A 17,964-nucleotide genomic window follows, 5' to 3' on the forward strand; every position below is an offset into this window, starting at 1 on the left:
ACTGCTGGGCATTGGATTCTAATAACATTGGGAGAGCCACAGATTGACCAATCTTGTTGTACAGTCTCTTCCTTTCTAACAGGGATGGGGAAACACGATAGACTTCAGTTCCCATCAGCCTTAGGTAGCTCGGCCAACTGTCAGGGCTGATGGGTGTTGAAGTCCAACAACAACTTGAAGACCACACAGGTTACCCCTCCCAGCTTTGAAGGTGTGAAATTAGCAATATACTTGGCGGTTAAGAAGTGCATTGCAGCCATGGTTACAAAGCATGCAGAATGTGGTACCCAGAGAGGGATATGTGAATGCATGTTCATCTCACTAAAGTAGCTTCTTGCTTCTCCATCTTGCTGGGTGTTAGCAACTTGCTGGCACCAGTTCTGCAGTGTCTTTCCTATCACTTTGCTTCCCTGATTCTAGAGTTGCCAGGCACCGAACTTTTTTTTGCACTTTAAAAATGAGAACAGATCACCCATGTTTTCTAGTGTCTCCACCCCACCCAAATGGCTGCAGGCCTAAGATGATAATTCTTAGGAATCAGACCCCTGTGCACATTAATCTGGGAGTAAGCTCAGTTGAACATGAGTGGTATTTCTGCATCTAGTACGTGCAAGAATCTGGCCAGATTAAGATTGGTTGAAGCCTTGGAGATTACTAAATTGAGCTGGAGGAACAGAAAATTGGCATTGTATCCAACTCTGGCCCCAGCAGCACTATACATTTAAAGCAGTATCATACCACTTGAAACAGTCATGGCTTGCTGCAAAGAATCCTGGGAACTTGTTAAGGGTGCTGAGATTTGTTAGGGGACCCCTATTCACCTCAAAGAGCTTTCAGTTCCCAAAGTTGTTCAGGAAGAGGGATTTATTGTTAAACTACTCAAGACCTGAAATTCTGAGAGGCAAATAAGGGACCTTTAGCAATTCTGCACCCTTAAGAAACTATACTTCCTAGGATTCTTTGGGGGAAGATGTCATGACACTTCAAAGTAGTATAAATGTGTGGTTCAGATGAGGGTCTTAAGTTCTATGCAGAATGGACCCATTGAAATTGATAGGTCTGAGTTGGTCGTGTCCATTAATTTAAATGAGTCTACACTGGGTAGGGACGCGGGTGGCACTGTGGGTAAAACTTCAGCGCCTAGGACTTGCCGATCGCCAGATCGGCGGTTCGAATCCCCGCAGCGGGGTGCGCTCCCGTTGCTCGGTTCCAGCGCCTGCCAAACTAGCAGTTCGAAAGCACCCTCGGGTGCAAGTATATAAATAGGGACCGCTTACTAGCGGGAAGGTAAACGGCGTTTCCATGTGCTGCGCTGCCTCGCCAGATGCAGCCTGTCACGCTGGCCACGTGACCCGGAAGTGTCTTCGGACAGCGCTGGCCCCCGGCCTCTTAAGCGAGATGGGCGCGCAACCCCAGAGTCGGACACAACTGGCCCGTACGGGCAGGGGTACCTTTACCTTTACACTCTGGGTAGGGCTAACAGCTACATCCCATGGTCCTTTGCAGTGCAAAGATTCTGGTTAAAGGAACCAACATTGGATGCCTATGATATGAGGACGTGTCACCACAACATCCATGTAAGGTAGGTTAGGATGAGAGCCAGTGACTGGCCTAAGGTGGGAATCGAGGAAAAGTGAGCTGCGTGAGTTTAAAATGTGAAATTGCACAGGCTCAGAATATTTGCTTCATCTTACGGTTGGCAAGAATGATGATTATTTGTGTTTTCCTGCCAGTTGGTGAAATGCCAGCCTCCATCGGCCCTGTATGTATGTGGGGGGGGGGGGAAGGAACACTTGTCCCCCACCCCCAAAAGCACACTCTCAGCAGCTGTCAATCAAAAGTCCAGCCATTTTGAACTCTGCACTTAATGGTTTTATGCTGCATTTGGAGGTTTATTTTGTGGCCTCATAGCGCCGAGGTGTTGCCTTCAAATCCAGCCCTTCTGACGCCACTTGATTTACTAAAATGCTTATTCTGATGTATGGAAATCAGGGAATTGAAGTTCCCGTTAGCAAGAACCCTAGAAAGATGGCTTCCAAACTTCTTAGCAAGGGAATAACAGGCTTCTGGTTCCAAAAAGGAAAAAAAAAACAAAACTCCTGGACCTAGAAACTCCTGAAAAAAGGAGGCCTGACTTGTCCAGTGTTCAGTACTGGCCCAATCCATGCTATTCTTTAAAAAAACCCATCTCACCACTTTTAACAGCCAAGGTTTCCCCCAAATGATCCTAAGAACTGGATTTTTTAAAGGGTGCTGAGAGATGCAGGGTAACCCCTATTTTCACTCACAGAGTGGTTTGACAATAAATCCCTCTTCCCAGTGAAATCTGGGAATTGCAGGTTGTGTGTGTGTGACAGCACTTACTGGTACAGAGTACCAGCACACCTCTCTTGTTTTGCTGCCTGTGGCAGCCATTTTGTACTCGGCACTTGAGTACTGGCGCCTCCTTTTTATATATATACCCCAAAAGGCATTGTTCTTGACTACTCTCAGCGCTCTTAGCAGACTACAGGTTCCCAGAATCCTTTGTGGAAAGGCATGGCAAAAGTGCATTGAACGTAAAGGGTGCGAATGTGGCCAGCGACACCCTATAGAGAGAGAGAACAAATCAAGTTTACATTTGCCTAAAGCCCTAAATAATACCCTGACCCAGACAGCATATGCTACCTTCCACAATTTAAGTTTGGATTTTCGCCCCCTCATGGGCCTGAGCTTGCCTGTAGCTGCCTAGTTTCTGGCTCCTCCTTCCACCTCCGTCCTTCCAGTTACCAAGGCCGCTCTGGCTCTCAAACATCCTCCATTCCCAACCCAAGCTGAGGAGATGATCGGCCCGTCAGCCTTCAAACAGCCATCTTTTCCTGCTCTACTTTAGAGGCCAGCCAAGGCAGCAGGTAAGCAAGGCCGAGAGGGGGGAACAAGATGGTTGTGTTCAAGCTGGAAGGATCAAACTACTGGAGAGTTTCAGGCCTGAGAGGAGCCAGAGGAGAGTGTGGGATGAGGCCATTTTGGCTGAGTTGTCATGTAGCTCCTGCTACAGAGCAAACCTCCACAGGGTTAGGCCCTTCTATACCCAGAAGGGTTGCTGTGGCCTGCAGGAGAGTTTCTCCTTCAACAATTTCAGAAGCCATCATTATATGAATTCGAAGGTCTCAGATATAGAATAAAGGTCCATAATGTACAAGGCAAACACACATGCATGCATAAGTAAGTAAGTAAGTAAGTAAGTAAGTAAGTAAGTAAGTATATAAGCCATGGGTTTGAAATAGTACAGGAGAGCATTCCTGAAGCCATTTTGGACTCTCCCAAATTTACCTCAAATATTTCTCTGCAAGGAGGAAGGAAATGGGAAAAGCTTTCCAATGGTCTTTGGAGGGTAGGGGGTTACACCTCCCTTTTTGAATGTAGTTTGGCAAGTATCTGTTAAGCTGAGCAAACTATCAATGTGTGAGAGAGATTCAGGAACTAAAGGCTCAAAGGAATAGCCAGGCTACCCAGAAAATGCAATCAAGTAAGGCATTATCAGGTATCCTGGCAGACAGGAGAGAAGCAACACTCTCAATTATCTGCTGGAGATATTTTTGGGGGTGGTTTTGGGCTACAAGGTGGACAGTATTCAAAGTCTTTATAGGGTCTTGAGCACCATTGTTCTGGGTCTCTCCTACCTCCTTGCAAGGATGGTGGGGGGGAAAAACTCTGTTGCAACAGAAAAAAAGATCTGCCTTGCTTCCTATGGATCTTGCCTCCATTCACTCATATCTGATCATGGACTTGGGGGACTCAGTCCCTTGGGGAGTTGGGCATCAAAAGCCAACCGCCATATTTTTTTCTGTAACACCTACTCTGCAGTAACATCAGCGTGGCTGCCGCCATTTTATGTAACAGCATTCCTATCAAGATATGACCCATGCCAACTTTCTGCACTTTCCGTTAACATTTGAATACATTTTTGTGTGTGACAATCTTTCCCACTGGGATGAATGGGCCTCTGCCATGGGTGGCTAGTTATATGTACTGTGTGGTTTTTTAAATACATTTGCTATTGTTTCCTGTAGTGTTTTTAACTTTCTTTTAGCTGCTTTTATTATGTTTCGTACATTGCCTTGAAATATATATGTGGAAGGCAATTAATAGAGGGGAGGGGCAGGCATCTGCCATGGGTCCATTGATAATAGCTCCTTGGATCTGTTCTTCTCCACCCATTGCACCTTGCAGACAAAAGATGAAATCTCATTCGTTTAACAAATCTCTCCAGAAATCTGAATGTAAGGCTGTTTCCCTTTAACTAGGATGCATGGTAATTCCCTGCAGTTGCAGCTAACTCCAGCTGCTTTCTATCAGAGTCCCTACCAGCAACCTCTGTGGAATTGGGGCCCTGATTCTGCACCCAAGTAAGTAAGAAACACAGGGTACTCTAGGGCTCATTTGCAGCCTTTGTGGGGTTTGGGGGAGCGTGGTTGTTTGATGGAAAAAGCATTAGCCAAGTGAGGGAGTGGAGGAAGCAAAAGACAAGACGTTTGAAGTTCCTGTGAAAGGGTCACAGTTCTGACTCCCATTGATATGGCTCAGCTGGATACCTGTCAGTAGATGGCGATGCAGCACAAGCTACCAAATACTAGTCCCATGCGTTTTAGTCTGAGATAACTGAGAGTAGCAGTGGGCTGCTATTTCACCCTGTGGCTGTTTCTCCAGCTTTCCCCATTCCAAGGTGCTTCGTTAGACTCCTGAGAAAGTTTGCTGCTTAAACCTGTAACACTTCTAATTTGAAAACAGCATGGCAAGCAATACTAGAGAATTATGAAACATGGTTTTTTTTTGTATTAGCTGATCAAAATAAAAGGGGTTCTAGATATTTTTAAGTTTATTTATTTAAAAACATTTCTAAACCCCTTACAATTATTATTTTAACCTCTAAGTAGTATGCAAAAATACAACAGCACCAAAACAATAAAAAAAAATCCTTCCAGTAGCACCTTAGAGGCCAACTAAGTTTGTTATTGGTATGAGCTTTCGTGTGTATGCACACTTCTTCAGATACCAAAACAATAAGACAGCATTATTAAAAAAGGGAATTCAGTAACAAGAAGATCCAACTTTACGGTTCAGGGAAAGCCTGACTTTGGTATGATGTATGATGTGCAAGACATTTGAAGCAGCTAACAGTTGCTGCTTCATGTGTGGAAGTAACAGGGCATTCCACAGTTTGTGGGCAAAGGCAGAAAACACCTGTTTTCAGGTTATAATCTACAGGGTGATAAGCTATAGGGTGTGGTGTCACAAGTAAAATTTCCCCAGATGATCTAAGTGATTTTATAGGTCTATATAGGGGCAGGTGGTCTTTTGGGTAACTTGGTACCAAGGTCTTCGGGTGTTATATATGAGTAACAAGACCATGCAAATGGTCTGTTAGCTGACTGATAGGCAGTGTTATTTGTACTTGCCCCATCCTCTCCATTCTGTTCCTTATTTGGGACCCAAATTCTTATTTGGGTATATCTATGGCTATAGCTTCCACTTTTCTAATGATGATCATTTACATGTCTATTCGTTTTATGCACTGTTTTGGGAGTCATACAATACTTTTTAAAGTGTTGGCCTAGCTGGAGGTGATTTGTTCTTGGCTTCAGGTAGCAAAATGTTTTGGGCAGGCACTGTCTTCTGTCTAGGGTTGCGCATCTTTCTATATTTGCAACTTCACAGACAAGATCGAATGAAACTACAGTGATACCTTGGTTTAAGAACAGCTTAGTTTATGAACAACTTGGATTAAGAATGCTGCAAACCCAGAAGTAGGTGTTTTGGTTTGTGAACTTTGCCTTGGAAGCAGAACATGTTTTGCTTCCTCTTGAGTGTGTTCCATTTGTAAATTGAGTCCCCCACTGCTATGGGAAAGCACACCTTGGTTTAAGAACACCTTGGTTTAAGAACAGACTTCCAGAACGTATTAAGTTCATAAACCAAGGTACCACTGTGTGCTGTTAATTCCCTTTTTTAAAAGCATCACTTGTGTTCATTCTTTTTATATAGTAGCCACAGGCAAATGTACCTTTTAGCTCCCTTCCCCCGCCCCATGATCTAAGTTTCCTTTGGGGATGAGCTGTAATATCTACTTTGCATGCAGAAGGTCCCAGGTTCAGTCGTGGCTTCTCCGGGTAGGGCTGGCAGAGACCTCATGTCTACAGGCCTAGAGAGCTGCTGCCAGTCAGTGCAGATTACACTAACATAGATGGATCAAAGGCAAGTGTGCCTGTGTTTAAAGAAAATAAAAACGGGAATTGTTCAAAATAGCCTGGCTTTCTCCCAGACTACTATATCAGATAGCGGTCTGGTTTGAATGTAATGCTAACCTGCAGTTTTAACTTTGCAAGAATCAGCTTGTTCAAACTTCTGGGTCACGTGCTTTTTTGCCTGCTGCCCCAGTTCTGCTGCGGCCATGAGGAGATTAGGAGTATCCGCTTCCTAGTTTAAAATAACAGGAATTTCTCATTGCATTTGTACTGGGAACGTGGACTACTTTTAAACAATGATTTGTTGAAACAAGACAGGATCACAGTGAGTGCTTTGCTCCTTGCTTGTTTCAGTTGCGTGTAAGACTGCTCAAGAAATCTGGCGTATATAAAGCTTGACGTGCATTTTTTCCTTACACAGTTAAAAAAAAAGATTCATTCCAAGAGTTTGTTTTACAAAATAAAAAGATTCAGGAAAGCATTTTATGTTGCAATAAAGGAAGAGGGTGCAATTTGTATATATAACCTGTATTGCAACTTATTTTTATAATAGGTAATTTGGTTTTGTCTAATGCTAGTACTATTCAGAGGACGCGGGTGGCGCTGTGGGTTAAACCACAGAGCCTAGGACTTGCCAATCAGAAGGTCGGCGGTTCGAATCCCCACGACAGGGTGAGCTGCCGTTGCTCAGTCCCTGCTCCCGCCAACCTAGCAGTTCGAAAGCATGTCAAAGTGCAAGTAGATAAATAGGTACCACTCTGGCGGGAAGGTAAATGGCATTTCTGTGCGCTGCTCTGGTTCCCCAGAAGCAGCTTAGTCATGCTGGCCACATGACCTGGAAGCTGTACGCCAGCTCCCTCGGCCAATAAAGCGAGATGAGCGCTGCAACTCCAGAGTCGGTCATGACTGGACCTAATGGTCAGGGGTCCCTTTACCTAGTGCTATTCAGAGAGTAATGGACATGAGTAACTTCAGTCTAGCCATTTCAGTGGGTCTACTCTGATGAAAAGTCAGTTGGATATAATTCTCTGGGGGCAAAGTGTCAAAGGTTTGTTTGCTATTAAACAAAAGGTAGGTTTTCTTAAAAGGAAACAAGATGGGTTCAAATAGTTCGCTTTACTTCAAAAAAAATTAACGCTGTTTCGAATGTTTCTGTTTCATTTTTTCCTGAGACCTGTGTGTATAGGGGGGTATACAAATTTAATAAATAATAATAATTTTAGAGACCTTTGTATTACTCCCCCCTGAAATGAGTGTACAGTGGTACCTTGGTTTAAGAACAGCTTAGTTTATGAACTTGGATTAAGAACGCTCCAAACCCAGAAGTAGGTGTTTTGGTTTGTGAACTTTGCCTTGGAATAAGAACACGTTTCGCTTCCTGTTGAGTGTGTTCCATTTGTAAATTGAGTCCCCAGCTGCTATGGGAAAGCAAGCCTTGGTTTAAGAAAGCTTTGGTTTAAGAATGGACTTCCAGAACGGATTAAGTTCATAAACCAAGGTACCACTGTACATTTTACTATTGTGCAGTAGGCTGGTTTCTACACACACACTTCTGTCTTCCATCCAGGAAAGCAAGAGGCATTATCAGACCTCCAAGGACATATTTCAGCCTGGCAAAAAGACTCAAGGAGGATGCAAAGCAAGGCTGGTGAGGGGTGTGTTCTGGGAGAGAGTCGTAGGGGTTGTATAGAAAGACTTGGATTTGGATCTAGGCCTGAGATTCCCCATCTCTGTCATGGAAATGAATGCGATTGAATTTCCATTCACTTCTAGCTGACTTACACTGGTAAACTTGGGAAGGAATCCCCTCCCCACCATATTTATTGATAATCTTGGAGCAGATATTAATTTTGCCTCTCCCCCCCCCCCCACATTAGATGCTGAAATATCTTTAATGCTATCGTTGAACTCATGCTTGCAGAAAAAACAACCACTCACCTACGTTTTGGTTCTTCTGAAGTGCCGTAAGAATAATAGTAATGATAAATTAAATGGTATCTTTATTTTCTTTCCCTGTTCCATCCCAGCCTATTTATATCTTAGACATAGGCCAGGGTCTGCAAGCATTTGCATCAGTGTTTTGACACTGACAAAAACGCCACTTGAAAGGAAGCTATTGAGGCTCTAAAGGCATAATGCATCACAAAAAACTTTTTTTCCCCTTTGGGATATGACATGTACAGGTTATTTTGATTTATATCTGTCAGCTAAGGAAGGAAGGAATCTAAAAGTTAGCATCACTTAAGAAGGAAAGGACAAAGGAAGAAGCAGAAGCAGGTAGAGATTTCTGAGTTCAAGCTTGGCTTGTGCCACCAGGATAACAGTTTGCAAACATGAAGATTGACCCTGTGTTTGGTAATTCAGTGTTGCTTTAAATTCCTGGGCAAAACTGGCCCTAACATTGGGCAGAGTGAAGCAACTGCCTCAGGCAGCAAATGTCGGAGAGCAAGGAGTGGCTGTGAGGTTTTGGAGGAGAGCGTGCTCCAACATTTGTCACCTGAGGCGGTTGCCTCACTCTGCCCAATGCTAGGGCCAGCCTTGCCCTTTTATAGCCTGCCCTACATTTTCAGAGCTAACTTGCTGCCCCTATGGTAGTCAGGGTCGAAATTAGATTCAATTGCCGCTCTGGTTGGCTTCTGAACGAGGAATTTGGAGGGGATGGAATCAGGTCCTTTGCCTCAGGCATCAAAATGCCTTGGGCCACCCCTGTTTTGAGCGGCGAGGGGTGGAGGAGAACACTGGCCACACCTGAGCTATACATCTAAAGCATTATGGTACCATTTTTAAAAGCCATTGCATCCCCAAATCCTGGGAGCTGTAATTTGTTAAGGGTGCAAGAGTCCCCTGATTCCTTCTCCTCTCATAGAGCTACAATTTCCAGAGTGATTAAACAATCAATCTGTCTCCTCAGGGAAATCCAAGAATTATACCTCTGTGAGGGGAATAGGGGTTGCCTGGCAACTCATAGTGCCCTTTATAAACTACAGTTCCCAGGATTCTTTGGGGGGGTGCAATGACTGTTAAAAGTTGTATGGCACTCCTTTAAATGTATGTTGCTGATGTGGCAACTCTTCCCTTGTCTCTGTTTTATGTCTGCCCGCCAATTAAAAGGGTCCCCCCCAGCTGATTGTGTCTTGCTTTTAATCAATTAATTAACCAAGTTAAAGCAAACATTTCAGCAGCTCAGTAGCAGGGATGCGTGGAAGCCCTTTAATGAAGACAACAGTTCCTTATGGTTAAGTAGTAGAAGCAAATATTTGTTTCTGCTCAGAAGAGTATCATAAATGGAGGTCCGGCCGCAGCCACTTAGGCTGGCAAGATTATCAGGTTTCAAGGTTTTCCTTCGAGGTGCAAACGCGGCCAGTTTCTAGTTTGGCCATCTTTGCATAAGGAAACACTTGTCAACTAAGTTTTCAGGTGTGAGGATGAGGAATAATAGACTACGACATGTGCTAAGGCCCTCCATCACATGGTTCTTCAAATCTAATGTAGACTTTGTATCCAAAGAACCACATCCATTTCAAAGGATGACTTTGTTTCAGTTAACATATCCCTAGTTCCGCCATCCCTATTTTTATCGCACCCCGTCCTCCAATTGTGATGGTCCCTTTTTTCTCACTGTAGTACTAATACAGTGGTACCTCAGGTTACATACGCTTCAGGTTACATACGCTTCAAGTAACATACGCTTCAGGTTGCAGACTCCGCTAACCCAGAAATAGTGCTTCAGGTTAAGAACTTTGCTTCAGGATGAGAACAGAAATTGTGTTCTGGCGGTGCAGTAGGATGAGGAGGCTCCACTAGCTAAAGCGGTGCTTCAGGTTAAGAACAGTTTCAGGTTAAGTACGGACCTCTGGAACGAATTAAGTACTTAACCCGAGGTACCACTGTAATGCCATTACAGACCTCTCCAGTTGTCCTGTTTTATTGTCCATGTGCTCATGATGATATTGGGGCAATTACACCCAATCCCAGTTTCAATACTGTTGGCGGTGGACATACTACTGTGTGCGTGTCTTGTGGCTTCCTGCTGAAATCCTGTAACTTTTTGCACACAAGCGTTTGTATTTTTGTTCACTTTTTGTTGCACTATAGAGAACATGAGGAGAGTCCTGCTGGATCAGGCCAGCAGCCCATCTAGTCCAGCATCCTGTTCTCACAGTGGCCAACCAGGTGCCCCTAGGGGAAGTCCACAACCCTGAGCCCAAGAGTGCTCTCCCCACCTGTGGCTTCCAGCAACTGGTTTTCAGAATTATTACTGCCTCCGACCATAATCATCAGTAGCCGCCTCCACCATGAACTGTCCAGTTCTCTCTTAAAGCTATCCAAGTTGGTGGCCATCGCTGCCTCCTGTGGGAGCCCGTTCCGTAGTTTAACCGTGCCCTGCGCAAAGGACTGCTTTTTACCTGTGCAAGAGTGCCCCTCCAGATGGCAATACAGTGGTACCTCGGGTTAAGAACTTAATTCGTTCTGGAGGTCTGTTCTTAACCTGAAACTGTTCTTAATCTGAAGCACCACTTTAGCTAATGGGGCCTCCCGCTGCTGCTGCTGCCACCGCACGATTTCTGTTCTCATCCTGAAGCAAAGTTCTTAACACGAGGTATTATTTCTGGGTTAGCAGATTCTGTAACCTGAAGCATCTGTAACCTGAAGCGTCTATAACCCGAGGTACCACTGTACTGCAATAAGCATTGCGGAACAACTTACAAAGCTGGTGTGTGGACAGTCCAGCATAAATGCACCACTATTCTGACAGTATTTACATGTTGCAGAATGCACTTGCCAAAACCCACCAGTTTGGAGTGGTTTTACATCTTCATTTTACATAGAGAAGCATCTATTTCCCCCCATTTGCCTGTCATCTGTGCAATAATAACCAGGGACGTGTGCTTATTGCTGCATCCTTTACCCAGGCCTCCAGACAAGCACCTCTCCTTTCTCCCCCCCCCCCCCCCGTGTGTCTGAAGGATGCTCTATCTCTTTGTAATTACTGTTCTATCATTGTCTTGGCGTGGAAACATCTGGTCTCCCCAGCAATCCTCCACTTTTCTCCCATAGCCACTATTTCTTTTGAGGCTTTTCATGGATCATAATGACCTTCTCTTTTCCATAATGCCTCATGTGTCTCTCCTTGTGCACAGCTGTTTCTTCCACCTTTCCATCTCTTGCCATCCCCCTCGATATTTTCCCCATCAGCACCATCCTCGTATTCACAATTTTTGCTCATCTGCTTATCAAATCGAGGCTGCCTCTCCTGTCGCTGGTCAGCGCAAGCCTGCCAGCGTCCCTCGCATCCTCCAAAATGAATCTTTCTCATTTCATCTCACGTCTTGAGGCCTTTGTTCTTCTGAATTAACATTTTTAAAAGTTAATCTTCACAACCTTTGTGTCTTTGTTATGTTGGACTTTCAATTCTCTTGTACCCCCTCCTTTTTCCTTTGTGGTATCTTGAAGAAAATTTGAGGAAAAGGAAATAAATTCCTTCTCATTTACTTAGGTTTTTTTTAAAAATAAAATAATAATTATCTGAGTAGCTTATTTTATTATTTATATCGTGCTTTTCTGTTTAATTAAAAGTACATCAAACAAAAATAATTTAAAAACAGTGCATCCATGCCCACAATAAAAATGGCAGCAGTTAAACCATCCAAAAGTCAGAGTTTAATAAGAACAACCCCGTTCTCTCCCCAAGAAACAGCAAAATTAAAATTGCAACCAGCAGATCTTGTGTTGAAAGGCAGTTGGGATATAAACGTATAGACTTACTGTCTAAAGAGCAGAAAAGAAGGAACTTTTCAGAAAAGTTTGCTTGAGGGATTTCTTTGAGGACTTTTCAGCCTCTTGATTTCATCAGCAAGCAAATGTTTACTAAAGCTTAGACAAAGAGCCTAGTGAAAGTAGTGGCAGATGGAGAAGACTGTCTTGGCCTTGGCCAGCATTGAATGAAACCTCGCCCCAATCTGGCTTGCACTGTGAAGGAAAAGGGTTTGGGGGCAGGGCCCCCCAAGGTGTTTTGTGACCCTCCTGATGTTGTTTGACTCCAGTTCTCATCAGTCCCAGCCAGCAGGGCCATTGGTTAGGGATGGTGGGAGTTTTAGTTCTAACATCTTCTGGAGGACCGCAGGTTCCCTACCCTTGCTTTAGGCCCTCATCACGATACACCAGAAATTTGGGGAGACAGCTTTAAGATGAAGAACCCTAAGAAAGGAGACCCCTGCAGGGGCTGTGAAGTTGCCCATCAACAGATGGCATCTGAGCAGCAGACTGAGAAGACACACCTGGTCACCACAATGGTGAGAGATGTGTTTCTATGCAAATTTTGCTCATATGCAAACCTATGTCCTCTCTGGCCCTCTCTTTTGGTGATGCTATTGCACATAGTTCCTACCCTCCCCCCCCCCCCGGCCCTGCACCATTTTATCCTTAACAAGAGCTCTGAGAGGTAGTTAAGTCTGAGAGGGGGTGGTTGGTAGCTGGTATCTGTGCAAACACATGCATGGAACGGCAACGTTTTTAGTAAGTCATTCTTTTCTACTACAGTTGCATGTCTCTTCTGCATTGGTCTCTACAGCCGCAGCAGGTGCTGTAACCTTCCACTGGTTTGACTTCACCCCCCAAAGGCGCACTCCTCCATTGTCTCCTGAGACATACGCCAACAAAAATTGTAAAGAATTTAGACTGTATTTGTGTATCTGTATACACAGGTGGGACTGCAAAATCGTAGATTACAGAACATAGGAACATAAGGAAACTACGTTATACGTACTGAGTCAGATCCTTGGTGTATCTAGGTTAGCAGTGTCTACACTGGCGGGCAATGGCACTCCCCTAGCCCTACCTGGATATACAATTGGGAATTGAACCAGGAGACTTTGGTATGCAAAGCAGATGCTCTACCTACTGAGCTACAGCCCTTTCTCTAAAATCTGTTAATCCCAAAAATTGTCGTTGCCGGTTCTCCCCACCCTTTGCCACTGTGACAAAAAAGACATAATCTGCTATTCTGTACTGTATTTCCGAATGTTTGTGTTTACCTAAAACAGCCTCCTTTCCTGGCCTACCTCGATAGGCCTGTTCTTGGAATGACTTTGAAGAAGTTTTGACACCTGGCGTGGATGATAGAGAAATGATTATTTATATGTTGCTGCGTTGAGGTGGGGAGCAGGAGGAGAGAGGAGGGGGGATGCTTTGGGTGGGAACAGAGAAGAGGATTAATGAATCATGCAATAATTTTTCAGACGCAGGCTGGTGGTGGTGGTGGGGAGAACACAATCCCTACATACATCATGTTTTCACCCCCTTATCGGGGGTATCACATTTATGAAGAAATAGCTTTGGTGTTTTGTTTTGTTTTTTGCACGCGCGTACCCTTTTTATAAGGGGAGCATATTTATATATAAATAGGGCTGTAAAAATCGTAGATTAAGGAATCTATTCATCCAAAAAAGAGTTATGTGCCTGTCACACTGCATAATGGCTGCCTGTTTCAGGGAGAAAAATGTCTCTTTACGGAGACACACTGAGTACCACATGGCTGCAAGTTGGCCAAGGTTTTCTAACCAATGGTGAGTTGGCTTGCCTGGAAGCATCTTGTGGAAATGCGTAAAAGGCAGGGCATAGCAACAGGGTGGGAAAATAAATGCAGGGCGATGGTGATGCAGACCTCCCTGCACCTCTCTTGGAATGAGAATAATGCTATAGCACTAGAGAGTTATGGACATCTTTAAAGCAGCCAGATTTCAACCTGGAGTTCCTATCTAATATGCAGGGACACCCACTGAGAGGGGGAGATAATTTCCCCATCCCAGGTTTCAGACTATGTAAGACATATACATGAGATGCAGAAGGGTCAAAGTGCAGTGGCAGAACACCCCCCCCCCCTTTGCATGCAGAAGGTACCATGTTCTCCAGGTAGGTCTGCTTGAAACCCTGGAGAGATGTTGCCAGTTAGCATGGGCTAGATGGAAAAAATGCTCTGACTTTGCATATGGAACCTTCCTATGTTCTGTGTGACCGATTATTATGCAGTATAAAAAGTAATTAGTTGCGTATCGTTTGCAAACGGAAAACTTCAAAAACAGTGGATACCAATTGTCTTTGCTGGACTGCTTTCTGTTCTGGACATGGAGCAAATAAGTTAACGCCAGCCAATTTCTATTCCTTTTTCTGTTTCTGTTGGAATTCCCTGACATCCCGAATAGTACCCAAGGCCAGTCAAGTTATTTTGGCACCTGGAACAGAAAATCCCACGCAGGTGCCTCTTCAGTAAAAATGCAACAGTAATCAATCAATTGAAGAAACATTTGCTGCTTTTTAAAATGATGCCTGAAATCAGTTGCCTGAAGTAGCCACCTCAACTCACCTAGGGAATTGTCCTGCACTTTAAAGGTAAAGGGACCCCTGACCATTAGGTCCAGTCATGGCCAACTCTGGGGTTGCGGCGCTCATCTCGCTTTATTGGCTGAGGGAGCCAGCGTACAGCTTCCGGGTCATGTGGCCAGCATGACTAAGCCACTTCTGGCAAACCAGAGCAGTGCACAGAAATGCCGTTTACCTTCCCGCCGGAGCGGTACCTATTTATCTACTTGCACTTTGACGTGCTTTTGAACTGCTAGGTTGGCAGGAGCTGGGACCGAGCAACGGGAGCTCACCCCGTCGCGGGGATTCGAACCACCAACCTTCTGATCAGCAAGTCCTAGGCTCTGTGGTTTAACCCTCAGCGCCACCCACGTCCCTCTGTCCTGCACTTTACCTCTCCCTAAATGGTTGGACCAGCCAGGCCTGAGGTCCTAACTGACCAACAGGCAGAAGATGATTGCACCTGATTGAATGTGTTATTCGCTATACTAAGCAGGTAACATTTTGTTATCTGGTTCTTGACGTTTTCAGAACTGTATCTCCCAAATTTCATTCCTGTCTTGTTTTTATCCTTCATTCCATGTGATTTCCTTCTCCGAGCCTTTTCCCATCTCCCAATGATGCATCAGAAACTGCAGAATGTTCATCTCCCCGGTACTTGTATTTTAATAAGCAAAAGCCACATCAGCCCAGCCAATTTTGCAATTCAGCACATTATTGCAATTTGAACGACAGAGGTATAAAAATGATTGGCAATCTGGCATTCCACTAAATCTTGGGCCACCTGCTTCCTGTTGCATTGTAACCTATTTTTCCTTAAAAATGAGAAATGTGTGTATATATTTACCTTTATCACTTTGCTGGGAGCAGCTATTTCATCATCACCTTTGACTTGCAGATTCCACAAACTCAAAATGGCAAGTCCTTGTCGCTCTTGATGGACACTTCGTCTTCTTCTTTTTTGCTTCCTACTGAAAAGAAGTCATTAACTGTTTCAAAATACATAATGTGCTGGTGGTTGCTTGGCTTAAACTCCAGCCAAATAACCCTGCATTTTACTAGTCTTGCACATTCTCTTTTTGGGAGAGCAACTCCCCCCTCTCCCGTTAATAAAATAAATAAGACAGCCCCTTAGGGTTGTATCCAGCAAAGTTCTGCTCATAGTAAAACCACAGAAATGAATGAGCCTAAGATAGTCTTGTTGCTTTAAATTAAATTACATTTATTTAAAAGGCTTTTTTAATATACTGCTGTCTCATGAAACAGCAACATTAAAAAAGCATTTTTTAAAAATACAGAATAATAATCAAAATGACTGGCTAATCAAGAACATTTTATGCAACTGCACAGGCCTGTCTTCAAGAGACACTGGAAAGCCAAAATCCAGGGTGCCTACCAAATCTCTGCTGAAAGAGTGTTCCATTGCACGAGACCAGCAACTGCAGATATCTGGCTTCTGGTTGAGGCCAGTTGGACCTCTATAACACAGGGGACAACTAAGAGCACTCCTCCAGATGATCTCAGTGATCAACCTGGGACAAAAGGGCTCAGGTGGTCCTTCAGGTTTCCTGGACCAAAGTTGTTCAGGGCTTTGTGTATTAACACATAAACTTTGAACCTGGCCCCATAGCAGGTAGGCAGCTAGTGCAAAGCCATTGCCAGTCACTGTCAACAATAATGATGCGGAGGTGTATTGTTCCAGAGTCTTGGGGTTTTTAGACTTCTTACTATTTCTGCAGCAGGGTCCCAGTAGGGAGCCTGCCTCCTGCCTCCTAGAGCCACCCAATCTGCATGAAAGGGGATCGTTTCAGCCACAGAAAAGGAGTCTTTCCACCCTCTGTGCCAATTGGAACCAATCAGAGTGAAAGTAGGTGAGTTGGATAAGAAGAAGAGAAGAAGAGTTTGGATTTGATACCCCGCCTTTCACTCCCTTTAAGGAGTCTCAAAGCGGCTAACATTCTCCTTTCCCTTCCTCCCCCACAACAAACACTCTGTGAGGTGAGTGGGGCTGAGAGACTTCAAGAAGTGTGACTGGCCCAAGGTCACCCAGCAGCTGCATGTGGAGGAGCGGAGACGCGAACCCGGTTCCCCAGATTACGAGACTACCGCTCTTAACCACTACACCACACTGGCTCTCTCTCTGAGGATGGGCTCCTAGAATCACTCTGGAGGAGGCATGAGGGTAGAACACCAAGAAGGAGTTGTTCTCCCTGCTTCAGAGCTAAACGTTTAGGGATACTGAAAGCGCAAGGTACTTCCATTTCAAGATGACGGTGTGTAACTTCCGTTACGTATGATGGGACTTCAAAGAAAACACAACTGAAGTCACTCCAAAATAAGATATTGGAACTCTCCAAATAATCTGTTTGTTTGCACAGAAGACAGAAGATATAGTTGAAAGATAACACACAGAGATCTGCGTTGATCACTACAATGCACCACTAATTATACAATAATCTTATAAAATAATTATAATCTTGGAAGTGGTAGTGGTTGTGACAGTGTGTGGCTGGACTTTCATGAATGGAACCTGCATTTCTGAATTTGCCACACTACTGGCTAGATGACGCCAGTGGTGTCCCGATCACATCATGAGCACAGATCATGAATGCACAATACAAAGCACATGCCTGTTTCCTTCTGAACCACGAAACTAACAAGCTGCAGAACCAACTGGGAGTGGAAAGTTAGTGGAAATCCTCCTGCATTGTCTCTCTGGTTGCCTCCTGGCGTAATCCAAACCCTTTGGCCTCCCTCCACCTGCGGAAGGGATTAGAAGCTTCCTAACATCCTCAGAAAAGCTTAAGTGTTCCTGTTTTAGCCTGGGAACAGTTCTTGATAAGGAGCTGCCTCACGGCAGTTGTGCCAAATTTAAGTACTGATGGAGTTTACTGCCTTATTTCTTCTGCAAGTCTGGTCATTCAGGGTTTGCTCTCTTTTTCTTTCTTTCAGTCTTTCATACCTGGTCTGGCAGGATGTGGAGGCAAAACTTTTGACTATTTTTCAGGCAGAGCCAGAAATGCTTTTAGTCTGTTATAAATGACAAAGTTGAAAGGGAGTTGCCAAACTCTTCTTTTAGAAGTTAGAATTGTGACAATATTATAGCGTAGAATTTAGTTTTGTTCCCACTCCCAGAAACATGAATTAAACACAATAACCTGTTCCTATGGTGGCAAAGCATTTTAGTGCAGTTATTTTTGCAAAGCAATTTTCCATTACATACTTATTTTGGTTTGTAATCTTCACTAATATATATATTTTCATGCATATATTACCTTAGTGTACACATTTAGTACACTATACTTGACTTACGTGGCTGGAGAACTGTATTACAACATTTTGATAATTTCAAAATTCAATTGATGGCTGTGTTTCAGTTCTT

The 17,964-nt window shown here is 44.2% G+C and overlaps 1 protein-coding gene across 1 annotated transcript in view; it reads left to right on the top strand.

The window, feature by feature from the left end:
- The first annotated feature begins 2,784 nt into the window (after positions 1–2,784).
- Positions 2,785–17,964, top strand: part of MSI2 (musashi RNA binding protein 2) — a 446,839-nt gene continuing 431,659 nt past the window's right edge. Inside the window, exon 1 of the mRNA XM_081890469.1 lies at positions 2,785–2,891. The gene's annotated coding sequence lies outside the window, so the exon portion shown is untranslated. The remainder of the gene's footprint in view (positions 2,892–17,964) is intronic.

This window comes from Podarcis melisellensis (assembly GCF_964234715.1).
Source record: "Podarcis melisellensis genome assembly, chromosome: 15".
Taxonomy (NCBI): Eukaryota; Metazoa; Chordata; class Lepidosauria; order Squamata; family Lacertidae; genus Podarcis; species Podarcis melisellensis.